The sequence below is a fragment of the Nomascus leucogenys genome, chromosome 15 (genome assembly GCF_006542625.1).
Source record: "Nomascus leucogenys isolate Asia chromosome 15, Asia_NLE_v1, whole genome shotgun sequence".
Taxonomy (NCBI): domain Eukaryota; kingdom Metazoa; phylum Chordata; class Mammalia; order Primates; family Hylobatidae; genus Nomascus; species Nomascus leucogenys.
In genome coordinates, this window is record NC_044395.1 from 101,269,211 (window position 1) to 101,287,281 (window position 18,071).

The 18,071-nt window shown below is 35.2% G+C and overlaps 1 protein-coding gene across 4 annotated transcripts in view; it reads right to left on the reverse strand.

Moving 5' to 3' along the window:
* Positions 1 to 18,071, reverse strand: part of LRRC4C (leucine rich repeat containing 4C) — a 1,364,302-nt gene that overhangs the window by 1,188,133 nt on the left and 158,098 nt on the right. The window lies entirely within an intron of this gene.

An 18,071-nucleotide genomic window follows, 5' to 3' on the forward strand; every position in this document is an offset into this window, starting at 1 on the left:
ATAAGTAAATCTCCCCTGTCTCTTTCATACGCATTTTGTGGACTGCATGTATTATTTATTCCTTTTTGAATACTTCTTATTAGTGGCTTCCATGTTACTTTAACTAAATTATAAACACCTTGAGCTTCAGGCTATGATTTATACTTGTTATGCAATCTTCTGATTGCATGGGAGAGGTCTGCACCAGAGGAGGGAGGTTCAGGACATATCCTAGGCACATTAAATGCTGGGCCAGTTATTCAAGAACTATTTATTGGATTACTCGGTGCCAGGTTCTCTACTATGCTCTAATTGTTGGACACATTCCTTGTCTTCATGAAAATCATAATCTATGAGGTGGCATGGTGAAACAAGTAGGCAAATAAACAACTACAACTTATCATAGTTCTCTGAAGAAAACATTTTGCTTTCAAGAATGAAAAAGAGCCACTTAGGCTTGACAGTATGTAATCTCTATCCTTACCTTTATTAGTTCAAACCATTTGATACGATTCTAGTTCAGAAATTCTCAACCACTTGGGGAAAATAATGTCCTTGTAGATCCTCTATAACGGTGACTAGAAATGTGTTTCTCAAACAATCTTTCTGAGTAAGAATTAGATCAGAAACTTGGGAGAGAGTGTATGAGCTTCTCGAGGTGGAGAATTGGAAGTTCAGCAGAGAGTGTCAGTAGCTTAATAGAGAGTGGGTGGAGGGAGATAGGGGTCATAACTATTATTACTGTAAAGTACTCTCTACCCCAGAAGATATCACACTTAGCAAATAAGTAGTTGCATATTTCATTGTAATAAGTGGTTGAACTCCCATAAATAAGATTTTATCTTCAGTCCAGTGGCTGAACAATACCCACTTATTATATCACAAATTTACACGTCAGAAGTCTGGGCACAACTGAGGTGGGTTCTCTTCTTAAGGTTTTACGAGGCTGAAATTAAAGTGTGGGCTAGAACTGGGGTCTTATTTGAGGCTTAGGATCTTCCTCTAAGGTTACATCATTGTTGGCAGAATCCATTTACTTACAACTGTAGAACTCATGGAAGCTTGCTTCCTCAAGGCCAGCAGGAGAGTGTCTTGCTGTTTTGAATCTCCTTTTCTAGGGAGGATATGAATGAACCTTTATTTTTTTTTAAGAGCTCACTTGATAGGTTAATCTTACCCAGGATAAATCTCTTTTGAGTAACTCAAAATCAACTGACTAGGGATCATAATTGTACCTGCAAATTCCCTTCGCCTTTGCCTCATAATATAACCTGATCACAAGGGTGAAATCCCCTTGCAGGCAAAGTTCTCACCCACATTCAAGGTTATACAGGGCATGGATACCAGGGTGTTGGAATCTTGGGGAGCATTAAAAAATTCTTATTTTTGTAATTTCTCTTTAATGAGAAAAAATATCTCTTATTTTGTTAAACCACTATACATATAATTTCTTATAGATGAAAAATAATCATTAAGTAATAGTCTTTGTGTTAATGTATTTTTCCATCTCAAAAATAAGCATAATTAAGCATACTTATCACAGGAGTTTAAGAAGTGTATACTGTAACCTTTAAAGAATGGTTCTATGGACTAAATTATGTATCCTCTAAAAATTTATATTTTGGAGCACTAATAGTCAACATAACTGTATTTGGAGACAGGGCCTTTAGGAAAGTAAGTAAGGTTAGAAATGAAATCATAGTGTTGGATTCTAATCTGATAGGGCTGGAGTCCTTATCAGAAAGGGAAGACATGGCAGAGAGTTCTCCCCTTCTACATGTGAACAGAGAAGAGGCCATGTGAGGGCACAGTACACAGTGAGAAGGAGGCCATCCACAAGACAGGAAGAGAGGCCTCACCCAAAACCAACTGTGATGGCACCTTAGTCCTAGACTTCTGGTTTCCAGGACTATGAGAAAATATATGTTTCATTTTTAAGCCAACCAGTCTTGTTGTTATATCACGTTGTTTTGGCAGCCCTAGCATATTAATATATGTATTTTAAGAAGAAAAACAAGGACAACAGAATTAGATTCAGAAAGGAAGTCAAGACAGGCAAACGCATAAAAATGGCAGTGAGAAATCAGATGTAAGGAGAGTAAAACAAAAAGGTAACAGTGAGGATACAATACTGCCTTTACATAATCACATATTAGGCTTTACAAGTAGAGCTATTTCAGGCATTTCATCATGTTTCATGACAGGGAGTCATCAAAATATATTGGGTTCCTTTCCCTTAGTAGTAGGTGTCTAGTGATACACTGCTGTGGTGATACATGTGTTTTCCACACATATTTTATAGATTTGTTCAGAAAGTTAAAAGGTATCTAGTTGTAGAGAGAGACAATGGACCACATACCAAAAACATCAGTAAATAAGAGTGAAAGATTTCCAATAATGACAAGAAAGCAATTAGTTTAATGATGTAGTATGGTCTCAAAGGAGTTTGCTTTTTTAATGCAATGACAGGGCAATAATGGCTTCAACAGAAATGTAGAAAACTGTAAGCACTCCTGCCTTTCTATACAAGTTTGTGGTGCAGGTATCATGCAAGAATAAACACTTTGAAGATCCATAGAAGAATAAGTGATAATGTAATCATGTTCCTAAGAGTAAGCAGTGAATAGGCTACATATACATGATGTAGGGTCTCTGATGGGGGCCTCCATTCTAGAAATATACAAAATCCATCCATACTTACTGCATAGCATTGACAATCATTATGCTTGCTGCTGAATGTATACTATTCACATGTAGGCAAACTCATCAAGATGTGTTCCAAGTTCATTCATATTTCTAGGCCAGAGATCTTGAAAACATCTGGGACACATTTCAATATCGGTAACACTAGAAATGAAGTATGACTGTCTATATTAAAATGCAGTATATGTTTAATGAGACTTAAAAAATCTCTCCCCTCATTCTACCCCATTAGATTCCTGCCATGAAGGGAATTATATTAGTATAGGTATATTCCATCTTAAATGACCATACACTTAGGTTTATGGAGAGAGATTAAAACAAACAAAGGTCTTAGTGCAATCCAATGAGAAGAAAAGAATCATTATGAACCTCAGACCAAGATGATGGAGAGACCCTGCCACTGAAGTTCCTGACAAGAAACAAATTATTTCTGCTATCTTAAGTGACAAGGGATGTGGAAAATTCCAGAACATCAACTTTCCAAAAATTCAAGCATGTGGAGAAAAGAGTCAGCTATAAAACTATTCTTCGTCATCTAAGTGTGAATTGATTCTAAAATTAGAACTAAAATTAAAATAAATTTTCCTCTATCAAAACATGTGCATGTGCAAGAGAAAATAAATTATACTGATAACAATGGCAAAGTATCACTTTTAAAACATGATTTAAAACCTTTAAACACTTTTCCAATATTCAAACTTTGCAATGAAATTCAAGAGATAAGATTCACCACTTAGGAAGGAGAGAATTTAGAATGTGAGGTATAGTTGAGTTTAGACATTGGAATTAGATAGATTGCTGTTTCATATGGGACACTCAGGGGTAATAAATAAAAGTTGAAACTCAGCAAACACACTACAAATACATATGCCCTTAGATATTCTACTTTTGTTCTCATTTGCCTAGTCATTTACCTCCTGAGATATGCCAGAAATCTTCATACTTTTGTCTATTTAATTGTGGGTAATATAAAATCTCTATATATAACATGAATTTTTAACTGCAAAATTTAGTATTCTAACATTTTGTCAAAGAGATACACATTTATTTGGAGCTGGTCCTAACAATGGGAGAAGAAATATGGATAGAAATTAATTTACAGAAAGAGAGAGTTTTGTAATCAACATACATACTGGAAGAATGTTTTTCATATAAAGTTACGGGGCCTATACAAAGGTTCTCCCTACTCTTCCCCAAATGGCAAAGAGCATTTCTAGATACATAGAAAGAGGAGACTGAACAGATCTTAGACTGAAGAGAATTACCCTTCAAACCTTTCTTGTGGTGTGAAGATTTGCTTAATAGCAACAAGGGGAAAAAAAGGAGGAGAGAATTATAATTTGTAATATCTGTGTGGGCAAGGCAAAGGTTTGCATACCTTAAATACTTAACACTGTAGAGATTTCTTCATATAAAATCATTTATTTTGCATCTTAAGAGCAAGGGCGTAGGAGGGTATGGAGCAAATTGATGCACATATTAGTATTGCAATAGACCATTAGATCATTCCAAAGTGTTTCCCAAATTTGAAACCCCTTCCCGAACCAGGTTGTGGAAGATTCTATTTGATGTAAAATATTAGCTGCTGCTGCATGGCACTGAACTTTCCTGCTGTGTTGATAACAGGTTTGATGATGTAGCTTGTCTCGCCTTTCATAGTGGGACAATTAGGTATCTCCACCTCACTGATGTGAGGAAGAGCTATTTGACTCACTTTAGCTAATTAATTTAAGAAGATGTAATGTGAGCCTTTTCTAAGCAGAAGTTCGAGCCTAATTATGGTTCTACCAGTCCTCTTTTCCCTCTGCCCCTGGACAAGTTACTTTCTCAATAAGGACTGCTCTGCAGCCTGGATCCCAGAATGAATGAATCCGGAGTAGAGCAGAGCCACAGATCACCCACAGATAACAATAAAAGAGCAGCATTAAAAAAAAGTATATATATAGAAGCCATTGAGATTTTGGAATTGTTACTAAAACATGCCTCAATGGATTCTGATGTTACACAGAATAATGTCAGGGGAGGTGGTAGAAATGCATAAAAATTATATTCTATACTAAATATCATATTTTATATACAACATAATATATTGAGTATATTACATACTCAATATTCTTGTATTAGAGACTTACCAAATCATTTTGACAAGTCATTTGTAGTTAACTAGAGTTATGCCAGTCAATTATTTGTTACTATCCAATCTTAAGGATTCAGTAACATATTGCAGCTTATTCCCTGATTTATTTACCATCCCAATTAATCCTTTAGATCATAAAAAAATTCAGAAATAACTTCTTCACAAACAGATGTTCTTGTGAATTCTTTGTTGGGAGATTCAAAAGCCTGGCAGAGACATAACCAAAAAAGAGAATTTCAGACCAACATCCTTGATGAACATTGATGTAAAAATCCTCAATAAAATACTGGCAAACCGAATCCAGCAGCACGTCAAAAAGCTTATACACCATGATCAAGTGGGCTTCATCCCTGGGATGCAAGGCTGGTTCAACATATGCAAATCAAAAAATGTAATCCAGCATATAAACAGAACCAAAGACAAAAACCACATGATTATCTCAATAGATGCAGAAAAGGCCTTTGACAAAATTCAACAACCTTCATGCTAAAAACTCTCAATAAATTAGGTATTGATGGGACATATCTCAAAATAATAAGAGCTATCTATGACAAACCCACAGCCAATATCATACTGAATGGGCAAAAACTGGAAGCATTCCCTTTGAAAACTGGCACAAGACAGGGATGCCCTCTCTCACCACTCCTATTCAACATAGTGCTGGAAGTTCTGGCCAGGGCAGTCAGGCAGGAGAAGGAAATAAAGGGTATTCAATTAGGAAAAGAGGAAGTCAAATTGTCCCTGTTTGCAGATGACATGATTGTATATCTACAAAACCCCATTATCTCAGCCCAAAATCTCCTTAAGCTGATTAGCAACTTCAGCAAAGTCTCAGGATACAAAATCAATGTACAAAAATCACAAGCATTCTTGTACACCAATCACAGACAAACAGAGAACCAAATCATGAGTGAACTCCCATTCACAATTGCTTCAAAGAGAATAAAATACCTAGGAATCCAACTTACAAGGGATGTGAAGGACCTCTTCAAGGAGAACTACAAACCACTGCTCAATGAAATAAAAGAGGATACAAACAAATGGAAGAACATTCCATGCTCATGGGTTGGAAGAATCAATATCATGAAAATGGCCATACTGCCCAAGGTAATTTATAGATTCAATGCCATCCCCATCAAGTTACCAATGACTTTCTTCACAGAATTGGAAAAAACTACTTTAAAGTTCATATGGAACGAAAAAAGAGCCCACATCGCCAAGTCAATCCTAAGCCAAAAGAACAAAGCTGGAGGCATCACGCTACCTGACTTCAAACTATACTACAAGGCTACAGTAACCAAAACAGCATGGTACTGGTACCACAACAGAGACATAGATCAATGGAACAGAACAGAGCCCTCAGAAATGATGCCACCTGTCTACAACTATCTGATCTTTGACAAACCTGACAAAAACAAGAAATGGGGAAAGGATTCCCTATTTAATAAATGGTGCTGGGAAAACTGGCTAGCCATATGTAGAAAGCTGAAACTGGATCCCTTCCTTACACCTTATACAAAAATTAATTCAAGATGGATTAAAGACTTACATGTTAGACCTAAAACCATTAAAATCCTACAAGAAAACCTAGGCAATACCATTCAGGACATAGGCATGGGCAAAGACTTCATGTCTAAAACACCAAAAGCAATGGCAACAAAAGCCAAAATTGACAAATGGGATCTAATTAAACTAAAGAGCTTCTGCACAGTAAAAGAAACTACCATCAGAGTGAACAGGCAACCCACAGAATGGGAGAAAATTTTTGCAATCTACTTATCTGATGATATCTGATGATAATATCCAGAATCTACAATGAACACAAACAAATTTACAAGAAAAAAACAAACAACCCCATCAACAAGTGGGCGAAGGACGTGAACAGACACTTCTCAAAAGAAGACATTTATTCAGCCAAAAAACACATGGAAGAATGCTCATCATCACTGGCCATCAGAGAAATGCAAATCAAAACCACAATGAGATACCATCTCACACCAGTTAGAATGGCCATCATTAAAAAGTCAGGAAACAACAGGTGCTGGAGAGGATGTGGAGAAATAGGAACAGTTTTACACTGTTGGTGGGACTGTAAACTAGTTCAACCATTGTAGAAGTCAGTGTGGCGATTCCTCAGGGATCTAGAACTAGAAATACCATTTGACCCAGCCATCCCATTACTGAGTATATACCCAAAGGATTATAAATCATGCTGCTATAAAGACACATGCACACGTATGTTTATTGCGGCACTATTCACAATAGCAAAGACTTGGAACCAACCCAAATGTCCAACAACGATAGACTGGATTAAGAAAATGTGGCACATATACACCATGGAATACTATGCAGCCACAAAAAATGATGAGTTCATGTCCTTTGTAGGGACATGGATGAAACTGGAAAACATCATTCTCAGTAAACTATCGCAAGGACAAAAAACCAAACACCGCATGTTCTCACTCACAGGTGGGAATCGAACAATGAGAACTCATGGACACAAGAAGGGGAACATCACACTCCGGGGACTGTTGTGGGGTGGGCGGAGGGGGTGGGACAGCATTAGGAGATATACCTAATGTTAATGACGAGTTAATGGGTGCAGCAAACCAACACGGCACATGGATACATATGTAACAAACCTGCACATTGTGCACATGTACCCTAAAACCTAAAGTATAATAATAAAAAAAAAAGAACACCAAAAAAAAAAATTTTCAGGAGTGAAATATAGTAATATGTATCTAACCTTTACAAATTTCACATGCTGTGAGTTGGCAATTTCTAATTTAGGGAACACTGTGACCAGTAGACATATGCATAAAGCCTCAGTAATACCATTACTCCATTACTTATAATATTGAAAAAATAGTTTAAAAAGTCCTGAATGTCCAATGATCTAAGAACTAAATAAATCCTGGTTTATTTTTAAAACAAGCAGCCAGCATATATGATGTCATAGAGCGACATTGAATCCCATGAGAAATGCTCCAAATAGATTAAGTGGAAAAAATCATATTATAACACAACATATATGATGTGATCCAAATGTTATTTTAAACATATAAGTATATATAGGCCTATAAATGCAAAACAGGTTATTTTTGTTTTATTATTTGTATTTGTCTTTGTTTTCAAAATTATCTGCTATGATTTTGTATTACTATCATAGTAAGATAAAAAATAATGTTCTATAGTAATTATTGAATGAAAAAAGGATATTAGTGGTAATATACTATTTGTATAAAATATACATAGATATACATATAGTAAGAATTTAGAAAAAGGTATATAGAACTATTAATAGTGATGAACTTTTAGACTGTTGATGAGAGGCAAATGAGAAGACAATTTTCATTTTTTTTTGCCCTGTGTAGGTTAAAACCACACACTTTTTACAATGAGCATGTGTTAATTTGTAATTTAAAATACTTCACTAATCATGTTATTTTATTTTATTTTTTTATTTTTATTTTATTTTATTTTTTGAGATGGAGTTTCACTCCTGTGGCCCAGGCTGGAGTACAATGGCGTGATCTTGGCTCACTGCTAACTCTGCCTCCCGGGTTCAAGTGATTCTCCTGCCTCAGGCTCCCGAGTAGCTGGGATTACAGGTGCGTGCCATCATGTCCAGCTAATTTTTGTATTTTTAGTAGAGGCAGGGTTTCACCATGTTATCCAGGCTGGTCTCCAACTCTTGACCTCAGGTGATCCACCTGCCTCAGCCTCCCAACATGCAGGGATTACAGGTGTGAGCCACCCCGTAAACACAGCAACATATGCATGCCGATACACATATGTGCACACACACACAGAAACACACACACACATACACGCATTTTGAGGCTTTTAAATGAAAGACAATTGAACTCAGTGGCTTCATTTTTATATCCTTGATGCACTCACTACATAGAACAGAAAAATGTGGTTACCCAGTCTTAAAAACCTTCGAAGTGGTGTGAAAGACTAAAATCCAGGCCAATTTCTATAGACAGTTTAGTTATCCTTAGCTCTGGGATCATGTTCAAGTATCTACCCATTTATTTCCCCAAAGAGAATGTACTATTCACACACACATTGCCTAGGCTTTGGTCCAATGTTTAAGCCTCAAAAACAAAAATCACTTGAGGAAGAAACAAAGAACTCTGAAAAATCTGAGAGAAAAGGACTTCGCACAGAGTATCAGGTGAGACTCGGGGCTCTCACTTGCTTAGTCAGCTGTGATTTTGGATTGGTCAGTTTTGACCCTCAGTTTCATTCATCTCTGTACAGGATTTGCCTTCCTTCTTCAACCTTAGGAAAGCAGAGACTACTGTGGGTATACATGAGTAATTGAATAATCAAACGATTTGTCCTAAAGAAAGGTGTATTTCTGTTTGGTCATTATAGTAGAATATATTTTATTTATAAGAATGTATAATGCACAAGAATTTTAAGAAGTAAGATTAACTCTATCGTATTTTCCAATTTCTTTAATGTTAAACTGTGCATAAAGTTTCATTTTTCATTTGTTTTATATTCCAATGGAACTCACTCTTTTCAGAATGCAATACAATCCATGGCTATTTATGGTTTTACAAGTTTCATAATGTATCCCAATAAAACTATTATAGCAGGAAAGGGGAATTAACAAGGATAAGGGTAATTGAGTCATAATGCACACTGTCTATAAAGTTAAAATGTTTTTAATCATAAATGCAGCAATGACTTACAGAATATGATTCTTAGAAGTTCTGAGTAGGCTAAATAAAGCCTAACAATCCCTCTTATAACACTGAGTTTTGCCCATAGAATTGGTGATTATTTTTAAAATGCATTAATAATGTAACACTGAATTGCTGATAGTACACTTACACGTGGTTGTTGACATCGTAAATTGGCATGAGTCATATGTACTCAAAGCCATAAAATGCTTACACTATTTCATTCTGTGATCTATCATGAGAAACTAATTCAAAGAGGGAAATAAAGCATTGCAGCCTTATCCTAAAATAGTGGAAAATTGGGACCAAGATACTATCCAAAAAATGAGAGCGCTGTTAAAAATATGTTGTAATTATCACACTTTATGGATAGGCTGTGACAGAAATATAGTTATAAATATTAACAACGTTGGAAAAAATAAATGGACCATCCCTATGTTTTAGTATCTAATGTAGTTTACCAACTGACTCAATAGAATATACAATATGAGGTGAAGAAAAGCAGAGAGTAAATAAAATGTTTGTGGTGATTTAGCAATATACAACTCCTATTCATGAAGACAACAATGGAAAAAGAAAGAGGCTTAGCTGGGATTACAGCTGTGTTAGTTGTGGGGTTTTAGATGATGTGCTTCCCCCAGTTCAGGAAACTGCTTAGTGTATTATTTTTGTAATTATGAAAAACTGGAGAGAAATAAACATAAATCACTCTTTTCGAGTTTACACGTTCAGGGCAACAAACATTTTTTTTAAATTCTTAGAGTTTAGTACATAACCTGACTCCAGGAACTTCATTCTTTGTGACTTTCAAGCCTTCACAGATCACAATATCAGAGATCATATCATATCATGTCTTATATTATCGTTTCCAAGCTGCCTTTTTATTATTTCCATTTACCTGATGTTTAACCCATTTTCTTGACTGAAGTCAAGTGGTTCTGTGAGGGAAGGGCTTGGGATTGACTGGATTGAATGGTTTCATTTAGACATCTAATGGCAAGTTTGAACGCCATTTTGCTAAGCCCTGCTCAAGTGGCTTGCCACAGAGGTGACACATGATAAGAAATATCTAATCCATGTTTAGCTGTATCTCCCAGAACTTACTCTCATTTTTGATGGATATTTCCCAAAGCAATATGAGCAAATAAAATCCCGTGTTCCTGTAAGATTATGGATCACTCTCTTTCAGAGCTTGGTACAGAAAGGAAGCTAACAGAAGGGGAGAATGAAATGTGGATCAATATTTTCTACATTATATTTTAATATGAATTGGCAAAGATTTTTTTAAAATTGTGAGAGACAGAATCTCAGTGCTCAGAGACCAATATTGCATTGCAGAACGGTGTACTTCAGCTAAGATCTTCTCTGCTCTCACAAGAAATCCTGGCGGTTGTTCTGAATCCCTGTTTCTTTTATTAATAATATATGTGATTGCTGGTGACAAATTATGCCGTGCTTTTTTTTTTTTCTTTTGTGACCAAGTCTCGCTCTGTTGCCCAGGCTGGAGTGCAGCAGTGTGATCTTGGCTCAGTGCAGCCTCTGCCTCCCAGGTTCTAGCGATTCTCCTGTCTCAGCCTCCTGAGTAGCTGGGATTACAGGCACTCACCACCATACCCAGCTAATTTTTGTATTTTTAGTAGAGACAGGGTTTCACCATGTTGACCAGGCTGGTCTTGAACTCCTGACCTCAGGTGATTAGCCCACCTCAGCCTCCCAATGTGCTGGGATTACAGGCGTGAGTGACTGCATTGGGCCCATGCTGTGCTTTTTTGAGGTCCCCAAATAAGAATGAGAGCAAAATCCAAAACAACTTCTTTCACTTTGGGAACCTAGCCAAGAAACTAAAGAAAGTACATTCCTTAGGATTTTTTTCTTTCTTATTTCTTAAACTCTCACAACAACACGACTACTGTCTCAATCTTTATCTCTAGAAGAAAAATTACTTAAACATTGATATAAAAAGGCTATATGGTATATCCACTTTTCTTCTTATCATTTCAGTGATATTAGGTAATAAAAAGTACTTCTTGAATTTGTCAATATTTTAATAAAATTCCTGAAGCTGCATATAAGGAGTGAGAAAGTCCATACTTTCGTTTTACAGGATCTTAATGGAAAAGTTTTCCATTTTATTCCACTGATTATAATGTTTGCTATGGTTTTCCCATAAATTCCCTTTATTACGTTGAGAAACTTTCCTTCTATATCTAAACAGTTGAGAGATTTTATCAAGAAAGAATCTTGGATTTTGTCAAATGTTTCTTTCTCTGTCACTTGAGATGATCATGTGGTTTTTATTTTTCATTCCGTTAACGATATGTATCACATTGATTAATTTGTGTATTTTTCAAGCAGGCCTACACACCAGGAATAAACTCCACTTGGTCACAAAGTGTAATCTTTTTGATGTATTATTGGATTCGGTTTGCTAGTATTTTATTGAGAATTGTTTCCATCAATATTCATCAGAGAAATTGGTCTATGGTTTTGTTCCCTTGTGATTCTTTGTCTGGTTTAGGTACCAAGGTGATACTGGCCTTATAAAATGTGTTTGGAAGTATTCTCTCCAGCTCTATTTTCTTGGAAGAGTTAAAAAAGTATCAGTGTTTGCTAAGAATAAAAGAAATAAAGTTGATGAAGAAGAGGGTGGAACAAGTAGAAGTCACCTTAGTATTGAATAAAAACTTAGATTTTTTGGCAAAAACAAACATTTTTGATAAAATATGAAATGATATCCCTGCCCTTTGCTAAAGTATTTGTGCAGTATATTAAACAAATTTCTACCAATGATAAATGGAAAATACTCTCTGCATGTTTACTATATATTTCAAGATACTAACAGAAGTAAAAGTTTTACTTTTTGATACCTAAACCATGGCAAAATTTTACAAATGGATCACTTTAAAATATGTTAAGGATCCTTTTCAATATAATGATAAGAATTTAATGTATAGATAGATCAGGAAGCATATTTATCTGCAGAATCTGGTATTCAAAGATAACAGATGATTGACAGGACCCCCAAAGCTTTTATATTTCACTATTATCTTTTAATATTACTTTTAATTTTTAATAATCTAGATCGGTAATAACCCAGAGATAGCCTTGGGAAAGACACACCCTTATATCAATCAGGGGATGTATTCAGCTGCAAATAAGATAAAATCCAATTAATAGGAATACCAACAGGTAAGAAATATGTGTGTCTCCTGCAGCAATAAATGTGGCACTAGTTATTATTGAACTGGCACTGTAGCTCAGTAATGTTACCAGTTCTTTATCCTTGTCACTGCCTCAGTTTGTCAACAAAATGATTGCTGTGGCTCCAGATTTCAAGTACAAATTACAGACAGAAGGAAGAGATAAAAGAAGGGAAGAAGGTCTTTCTCCTAGCAAGGCTTTGTCTTTTTTTCCCAGAAGTCACGCTCTCCTGGGACTTCTTTCAAAATCACATTAGACAGAAATGTGTCACATGGCTGTCCCTAGATGTCTGAACCCTGGAAAGTGAACTTATTTTTTTTTTTAAGCTGGATACTCACCACCTGTAAGCTAAACGCAGTCATTATTGAATTGTTAAGAAAGAAACAGAATGGATATGGGCAACAGGCAGTATCCAAGTGACCTGTAGCCATCCAAGTGATTCAGTCTCTAAACGTATGGCCTATGAGTAATAAGGCCAAAATAAAACAACAAAATAAAACAAACACAAGAATATATATTTTTCTCTTGATTGATCATTATTTTTAACTTGAATAAATTTAAAGGGTACAAGTGCAGTTTTTTTACAAAGATATAATTTGTACTGGCAAACTCTGGGCTTTTTGTATGACTATTACCCAAATAGTGTACATTGTACCCATTAAGTAATTTCTCATCTCCCACCCGCCCTTGCCCTCCCACCCTTGTGAGTCTCCAGTGACTATTGTTTTACACTCTATGTTCATTTGTGTACGTTACTCAGCTCTCATTTATAAGTGAGAATGTGGTATTTGACATTCTATTTCTGATTGTGTCCTTTAAGATAATGGCTCCCAGTACCATCCATGTTGTGCAAAAGACATGTTTTTATTTTTCATGCCTGAATAGTATTCCATTATGCATATATACCACATTTTCTTTAATCATTCTTTGATAGACAGGCTGACTCCATATCTTGGCTATCGTGAATAGTGCTGTGATAAACATAGGAATGCCAGTGTCTTTTTCATGAAAAGATTTCTGTTCCCTTGGGTATATACCTAATAGTGGGATTATTGGATCAAATAGTAGTTTTATTTTTATTTACTTGAGAAATCTTCACACTGTTTTCCACTGATTATTTTTATTCTCTCTCAGAACCACTTAAAAGCAGAGAAATTAGTTATAGCTGGCAACAGATTAAGAGAAAGGTAAAAAACAAGAATATCAAACTTTCTTATAATTGTAAACAAGTTTAGCATTCTTTTTCATTAAGGTTACATTGCATCCAGCCTGCATAAATTTACTCACTTCAACAATCACAGTTGAAGCCCACTTTATTATTTTTAATTTCCTCACCTACCCGAATTGCCTTAAAATGTCATAATGTCTTAGAGATTTTCTGGTAGTTGCTATATCCAGTTATCAATCTATATCCTACAGTCAATAAGTCACCAGTTTGTTTGATCTGTTATAAATACATGAATGGGAAAATAGGATCACTAAGATTAGGAGAGAGGGTATTTTGTAAAATAAAGTGAATTTATGATCCATCATGAATTTAGAAATATAAAAGCATTCTAAATTATGCAAAGTCAGGCTGAATAAAAAGTACATCTTTCTTTCAAACAATAAACATTGAAGTTTTCAAATAATCCAATGCTATTTATAAAGAGAATAAAATTTTCTAGAAGCAATAAGTTTATTTTTTCTTTCAGAGACAACAAGAATTTGTTTATGAAGACTTGATAACTCTTCATATATTTGAGAGGCTATTGTCTAGAAAGAAAATGAACTTATTTTACTGGACCAAAATAAAAAAACTGATGGTTGATATATATAGGAAAGCACATTCTGGTTCAATTAGGTATCAGTGTTTTGACTGGATTTATCTGAAAATGGAATAAGTTTTCCAAGAACATCATGAGTATATAGTCATTAGAGCAGCTTGTATATAAAGGTAGAATAAAAAATAATTTTGCTGAAATGGTGGGACCATGAACAGAATTAGGTAACAGGTCAATGAAGTCACAATGGGATTGGGATAATATTTTCAATTTCAACTCAGCATTTAGAATTTGAAGTGTCATTGGAGAAATTATTTACTAACATTTTGCAGTTTTAATTGCATGTTAAAATTTGTGAGGTACTTTTCTTTACTGGAGAGCTTCATTTGCAACATTCAGCATGAAACTTTAAGGCCGCAACTTGCCCAAGGCTTACCACACTGGAATCTTCTCCAAAATATTAAGTGACTTCACTTTAGGCTTCTATTAGTTTATTTGACTTCCTTTCCTGGGCCTACTGTGTTTTCTTTCACTTAGGTCCTTGGAGAACTAAGGGGATTTTTCTCCTATAAATCTCAGGTTCCTCTCAGAAGGAAGAAATCAAAACTTTCTCACAGATTCTACCACAGGTCACTGAACTCTGGCACTAACGTCCTCTCTTCAATGATGTGGGAATGTCATGTCAATCTTTATGAACAATTCCTGGGTCCTCTCTACTTCTCTTTTCTTCCCTTTCCAAGTCCACAAATCTTCAAGGGTGGAGTGCAGAGGAGAATTCTTCTTTCTTTACAAAAATCCTTTTCTGTTCTCCTAACACCATCCTCTACCTTGACATCACCAGCTATCCAAAGCTAACCAGAACTTAACTATCTCCATTAGTCCAAAGAGTCAGCAATCATGTATCTAATTAGCAAATTTTGCTTGCACCTCTGCCCTTGAAAGCCCCAGTATATCACTGTTTCTATCCCCCTTTAACATTCATGTAAAACACTACTTGTTACGTCTTTAGCAGAATTTAATTTCCCAATCTATAATTATTTTTATGGTAGAGGCAGAGAGGGGCCTGGGAGGAAGAGGAATTTGAGGTTTGTTATGAGTCATCACTGATAACAACTTAAATTTAAACAATTTGAAGTTTTAAAATTTTTGTTTGGATATTAAAACAAAATTAGAATGTAGTAAAAACCCTCTTAAATGCCCTCAAGTTAGTGGAACCACTGGATTAGCTGATTCTCTCGATTCTCTGTAAATGTACTATGCTTATTCACAGCCCGCTGCGTATTTGCTGCTGTGCTTTAGTAAGGGTATGCACCTCTGCTCCTGTGAGTTGAAGTGGTTGCTTGCCAAGTGCTGATTGTACTGTTCCCCAAACCTATCTACTTCTTATTGGAATTACGTCATTTACTTTAATACTATATAAACTGATGAAACGCGTGTTGAAAAAGAAAGAATTCCCTTTCTATGAGAACCTAGTTGAATGCTTTGTAAAGTTTTGATGTTAGTGAGTTGCTGAAAGCTTTGTTGTCAAATTGATGGGGTTGGGAAAAACCTAAAAAGCAGAGAGAAAAATTATGAAAACCAAATGAGTTTTGTATTTAAATTGTCTTGCAAGATTTTCTTTTTCATAATGCTACCTCTACTTTAGAGAAACTGAAAAGATAATTAAATATTATAATATAACAATGGTCTATGCAAGCACAGTGACTCAGAACTCCTAAGTGATGTAAAGAAACCAAGAAAGGCATGTCCCTGGAACCATAGACTAGTGACTGGATGCTATTTCTGTCAGATATTAAACAATTTTCTTACAATTCCATCTTTTTACCACTTTCATGACTTAGCTGAACAAAAACTACCCCCAATTTCATCAGAGGAGAGAGTTTTTAATATACGTATAAATCGTTTGGGATAGGCTAGTTCTCCTCTGTCTTTGGTTATTTTAAGCTTACAGAAAATTTGCAAGATAAGAACGATAAACTGCCCTATACTTTTCACCCAGATTCACCATTGTTGATATCTTGACACTGTTGCTTTCCCAGTTGTTTACTGTATACTATTTACTTCCACTACTTTTACTCTATACCATTATTTTTACTTATTGACATTTGACAGTACATTGCAGATATCATGCCCTTTTACTCCTAATAATTTCAGAAAATTTAACCTTGATCCCGTAATATAATGTAATATACAATTCACCATTGCATTTCAGGAAACACTGTTAAATTCAAACAACATATATTTAAATTGGGTACAGCAGTGAGGATGACTCAAAAATTGGAAATTAGGATACAGTGCATGCCTTCTCAGAGATAAACTTTGAAATAAGCACATAATAGGTTATAACAGAAATTGACTATCACCTCAAATAGATAAATATTAAAGAGGAAATGTGGAATGGACTGTAACCTTATTGAAGTTATTAATATATCCAAGGGATACATGCATCACTCAGAAACAAGGGAGGGGAAGCTACGCAATCACAGAAGAGGCAAAGTTGAGAGAGATAGAACCTTCCAGCAGTTCTGCTTAAGCATTGTCTAATTAGGTAGTGATCTCTCAGTGATGATACAATTTATCCAGCATTTTCATTACTATTTTGTAGTAGGACAAATTAAACAAAGTCTGTAAGTACTTGGATCAAATACAAATTTTGTTTTTGAGTTTGATGCACATCAAATGGCACAAATCGATAACATTTTCTGATAAATTGCCTATTAAAGAAAGAAACAAAAATAAGAGAAGAGATTTCTATTCTGCTGTCAGATTGAATTTCCTGTTGAACTTTAAAAATGTATTCATTATTATTTTTAAAATAATATTACTTTCTCTGCTTAAAAGTCAACAGTTCTTCATTGTTTTAATAATAATGCCAGATTTTGAGCCAGAGATTCTAAGTCGTTCATAATTTAGTCTTACCCTGAATTCATGATCTAAGTCTCTGACTTGTGACCTAGAATATCACAATTGCCCACTATACTCCCAAAGCATCGTTTCATTTTCTCTTCAGTGCTGTGACCAACTCTCCTAAATCTCTGTTTGCAAAATATTATCTCTTTAAAATTAACTACCAGTGACGTTCCAAGTCTTAACAGAGCCTGAGGCAAAAGCAAAAATCAGCAATACTGGTCCTGTCTTTATTAAAATGTTAATATTTTGTTCATCATGTTTTTTGGTGTTTATATGGATTTTTAGAAAAATACTGCATTAAATTACTATTTGTTTTGATTACTGAGTTTTTTGATGCCTCATTAAATTTTTCACCTCAGGCTAGAGCCTCACTTACTTCACCCTCAAAGCTCTTTCAAGAAGACATCCTGATCCTTCAAGTAAAATTTGTCTTGTCTGGATTTCCAGAGCACTTTGTTTCTCTCTCTTTTATAACATACAACAATTCTACCTTTACTATTACCACTACTAGTTCTTAAGCTCACAGAAAGCTAGTAGTATCTTTGTCTCCCCTTCACTACTTAGCACTCTGATACACTGAATGCTGTAATACAAAGGGAAGAAGCAATGCATTTTCATGGTAAAATTGAGACTTCGCTGTGTTTTCTTCCATTTAGTCTCTACTCCTCTTCGAAA